The following is a 5,659-nucleotide window of genomic DNA, read 5'->3' as shown; positions in this document are numbered from 1 at the left end:
GTACCATTTCTGTCCTCACTGTTTATTTCGAATAAAACAGTTACCTAGGGATATGAGGCCGGAATCTGAGGTGGAGATATTCGCTCATATACGGAACCATAAATACACCAAATTGGGAAAATACTACCGATATTCATACCTATCTTGATCAGAAATAAGACCGATACTTATTTCTAATATTCTAAAAACGAGAACCACTTCAGGGGCACGTAAAATATGCCGCCACTCGAAAATCAAGCTGAAACCTTTTGTGTCAGCACAATTTGCCCCTCAAAATGAAGGAAATAGCTTAGGTTGTAGAGGGTCTAGATTTCAAAATTCAAGGAAGAGTATGCCCCTGGGTCCTCCTAGTAAGCGAGGGGTGATGAGCAGATCTCGCCCCTCCATGGGATATTTCGTTCCGCCGCCTCTGTAAATCATAATAGCGACTGATTTGAATATCTCGGCAAAATGTATCCTTGTTTATATTACTGTGACCCCCCCCCCCCCCAATACGAGACCACAAAATCTTTGTGCGCGTGTGTTCTCTAGAAAAGTTTGTTCTAGATGATTGGATATAAATTGTATTATCTGATGAAATGTTGAAACCTTTCTACACAACGGAGCAAATGTAACTTCCAGCCATATGTGCTAATTGTTGTAATCTTTCATTTTCCTTCGCAGTGCTGCAAAACAGCACGAACAAGTAATATTAAAATTTACTGTTTTGTCTATTATGTTTCTTTAAGGTTTATGCACACTACGAATTGTTTCCATAAAATGTTAAGAAAATATTGTCGTAACTAATAAGTTTTTGTTGTGTGATAAGTAACTGCCATTTTCGACGGATCAACATGAAACCTCAACCGCAGCCTTTCAAATAGAGCCTGCGACGAACCTCAGACCAATGGTCTGACATTTACAGATAAATATCACAACTAGGACGAAACGAAACGTTGGCATGGCGACATCGATACACATACTAGTATATGGCGCATTACGTGTGAAATGCTAGAAAGTTGTAAATATGCACAATGCTTTCAAAACCTTATGCTTTCACAAAGCTTAGAAGACAGGATGCCCATGCACGCTTATTTGTTCAAATACAAATCTGCAATATATGACCCTGATTTAGAGCTTGTGCTGCTGGGTGTAATCAGACCAGACGTCACAAACATGATTTATTGGTTGTCATCGTGGGTGGGAAAGTCCAATAACGTGTCGGCAGATGAACATTTGTAGACGGAGTACAGTTCATATAGCTGACGGCCGTACGTGGCTACATGGGGGTCGAAAGTTTTTTTGATAGTGGTTTGTCATCAGCTAGGTCAGTTTACCAGCTACCCAAGTTACAGTTGGTTTTCCAGTTCTCATCACGAATAGCGGCTACTTTTGTTTGAAGTAGATATAAGACGCATAATAATAATAACTGTATTTAAATCTACAAATACAACACTATCAGATATTGACAATAATGAGCTAAAATCGTCACAAATGTCACGGATATACGATAAAATAAAAAATGTATTTATAAAGCATTGGATTAACTCAATTAATGATGATAACAGACAAAATACTAATACATGTACAAAAAACAAACTGAGGACTTACAAAAAATTTAAAACAAACTTCATTTTGGAAAACTACTTAATTAAGCTAAAAAATAAAGAACTGAAAAGTACCCTAACTAAATTCAGACTGAGCAATCACAGTTTAGAAATTGAAAAAGAAAGACAAAACAGAATCAAAAGTAGCGACAGAATCTGCAAATTGTGTAATAAAAATGATATTGAAGATGAACATCACTTCCTCATAATATGCCCAGTATATAGTAAAGAGAGGGTCGTTTTATACAATAAAGCTGAAAAGATTATTCCTGACTTTACTAATCTCACACCTGAAAATAAATTCATAAAAATAATGTCAAATAATAACTTAGCAATTCCTCTGGCACAATATCTGAAATACAGCTTTGCTATTAGACAGCAGCACCTACCCCTGGTACTTAGTCATTCACTTTTTCTTTTATTTTTTTTTTACACCTATTCATTGGGTTTTTGTTTTTATATTCAGTTTATAGTTTTTTTTTTGTGTTTTATTTTACTTTATTATATATTTCCGTTACTAACTTTTATTCTGTTTTTAGTCTGATTTTGGTTGTCTTTAAACTATTAGCCATTGTAATTTGATTAATTTTTTTTCTGTAATTTTTGTTGTTGTTGTAACCTTTAACCTCCTTCAGTAGGTTGTTATGAGTTAATAAATTGTACTGTATTGCATCTTTAGAAATACGCAATTTTCTATCAGTACCGGTATATAGCAATAACTCCAAATGTATTAGAACAGTGTACAGAACAGTGTTGGGTGCTTCCGCAGTAAGCTATTTTGGGGGTTATGTATTGCATGGAGCTTCATGTGTAGCCAGCTGACAATGAATGTTTGTTAGTTCATGGTATTATCAGCACTTTTAATATGAAAAACATTTAAATATCATCTGAAACAATTTCTTTTCATTGTAATGTTTCAGTGTCACTTTATTTAACCCATCGAGGAAAGGGAATTATTTCCTGGACTCAAGACTCAAGTTAACAAATGAAAATAGCTTATAAGATGATTATCAAAAAAATATTTTCATTATAAACTGAAATAATCTGGCAAAATGTCTGTCCTGACGTTGCACCCACATCTATACAATGTTGATAATTCCAGGTTAGCCAGCATTAATTTATATTATATCCAGTATACAGTGCAGTAATGTTGGTTTCCATACAGCTTGTTCTAAAGAATATAAAGGAAAAAATATGGCATTCTTTATCAGCATCCTCAGTTATATTATATAGGTTCTCTAATAAAACACAATTTGTTTTATAATAATTGTAAATGGTTGCAGTGTTGTTCCATACTAAATAAACTTGGTTCTGAATGTCCATATGATTTGTGTGACATTTTAGGCGCAAAACTGACAATTGAGATTTGTGTCCACAAAATATAAATAACTGTACATCCACAATTATGAGCAACTAATTTAAAGGGCCAGTGAAAATTTGCACCACAAATTTCATCAAGTATCTTAAGTAGGTAAAGATAATTTTCCAAAAAAATTGAAAACTGTAAATGTGCTGCCTTCTAGATGACTAATATGGCAAGTGTCAGTTCTGCAGTAGCAATAATTAGCTATTTAAATTTGAACTGACATCAATGAAAATCAGTTGTCACTAATACCCTCATAATTGTATTAAAGTTGCCTACAGTGCATGTAAGTAATATACTGGAATGTGGTGGATACTTATGTCATCGTCATCTCAACATTTTATTACAAACTATGGAATTATAAACTTGTTAAATAGGTTAATCAGGTCTAGTGTGCAATGTCTTCATTATAACACTGTGTGACTATCTCTATATGCACTAGTGCTCCTGACAGGACTCTGTACGAACCTGTGAAAATAGGGCATCAAGGGACACCAAATACTTTCTGCATTTTCCTATACTAATGTAACATACAAACTAGAAAAGCATGCACTCAGAATGTCAAACACACATGATATATACAAGGATGATTTATCTGTGGTTCCACAGAATTTCTGTTTTCTTAGCCATGTTTTTTAAGATTTATATATAGTTTAAGCTCAACAAAACAAAATAATGTTTCAGATCACCATGCACATCACTCAAAGATTACATGTCAAATGTTTTTTTTTGTAGTTGGCCATGGTAGTAAAGAAATGCATCAGTTTTGAAAAAATAATTTGGCCAGAAACATTGTTTTTGGGCAAAGAGTGTACAATGTCACCTTTGACTTATTGTGGTACAATTAAACTGCTATAAATAGATAAAACCCAAGTTTTACTGTATTGCCTGCCCAAAAATACTATTAACAAGTTATACAGTCCTCATTGGTTATGAAGTTTAAGTCATTGCATAAAAAACAAAATCCATCCAAGAAGGGGCCTTCTGCAGTCATCTTAATAATATTTATTAGATGCATAAAATCCTCAGGGAAGAATAAAAAGGGTCTTACAAAAAGAAATTTAAAAACTATAATTTAAAAAAAAACAAAAAAGAAAACACACTATTCTAAAAATAAAAAAACAAATAAAAAACAAATATGAATAAAAAATATGCATCCCGAGTTGTGTGCATGTTTAAAGTTTCAGGTTAACTATCCAAGTACTTTCAAGATATGGAACCAGAATTATATTTGTTAAATCAAAAGGAAAGGACGCGCATCAAGGTTCAATATTAGTTCAGAAAGGCCAATTTAAATAAGTTTAATGCATTTTTAGTACTAAATCTTGAATCAAGTAGTAGCACATGTTGTATGGTGTTTGTATAAAGTTTGAACTTGACCATTCCAGTGTTTCCAATATAGAGACCTGGAACTGTATTTGGTAAAACAAAATGGCCACCAGTAAGCCATTTTTAATTATATCTGCATGTCTCGTGCATCAAGGTCCCATTCGTTTTCATTGTACCAAGTTTGAATGTAATCAGTCTATGCATTACCAAGATCTGTTTCTGAAATGGCCAAAACAGGGAATTTTGATGTATTTTTAGCACTAAAATTGCCACTGTTTGTCCATGTTAAATAAGTCTGTATCACAAATGGATGTTCATATGTAAGTCATATGTACAAGCCTATATAACAATTTTGTAAAAGTCTGGAAAACAACCAAATTTGATGTGAAATCAGTGAATAAATTCATTTGCACAGAAATTAAGGGTGACCAATACATTTTCAAGACTGTATTCAGAAATGGCTAAATAAAATGTTTCATTACTATACACCCTTTTTCAGTTTACATGGTGGTCTATGGGGAAAACTGCAAACATTTAACGTGATGGTCAATTTTGTAAAAAAAAAAATACCAGTTTTCTTTATACTCCAAAAAAATTAGAGAAAAGAAATAGAGAACAACAATTTTAATGCACCAATAGAGAAAAACTGTATTGATTGTATATTTTAATATCAGTAACATTTTCCATCAACTGTAAATTCTGCAGTACTGGTAGTAGCATTGGAAATGATGGGAAATGTTCTTAAGAAATATGTTGCTAACATAAACACTGTATTTGCTGTTTAATTTGTTTATGAAAATGATTGGTCAAACTACTACTTGTCCTAATCAATATGGAACTCATGACATACACAATACGTGTAAAATACACATTTGTTTACAGGGAATGCGCAGCAACGCTTTAATGACCATGAATACATTAAATACAATTATTTAATTGTAAATACGGCACTGCCAAACTGTGGTTATATTTATTCCCACTTTTAAGAAACTTTGTGCATGCAAATTTATGGGATCTTCGTTGATTTTATTATCAGGAACAACATAATATAATTTTTAAGATCAAAAGGTAAAATAATAAAGAAACATAATTCAACGAGCATGCAACACAAGCTATTATATAGTATTCCCTATTTTGAGTGACGTATCACTAGGAGTCCACAAACTTCAGATCTTCTGTGCAAATCAAAGACTCAGATTCCTATATTTCACATGGATGTTACCCTAATATTCAGAACTTGTAATGGTTGTCGTTTATAGATTGCATATGTGATTTGATAGCATACCATGTACACAGTGATGATTTGTGCTGTGAAATAAATCATTAATCTACTGAAAACCAAGCGACCTGACGGTCGAAATAGGTCCGCTGTCTTCATTAT

The sequence above is a fragment of the Saccoglossus kowalevskii genome, chromosome 3 (genome assembly GCF_978046115.1).
Source record: "Saccoglossus kowalevskii chromosome 3, keSacKowa6.1, whole genome shotgun sequence".
NCBI lineage: Eukaryota > Metazoa > Hemichordata > Enteropneusta > Harrimaniidae > Saccoglossus > Saccoglossus kowalevskii.
Note: the sequence above shows the minus strand (reverse complement) of the source record.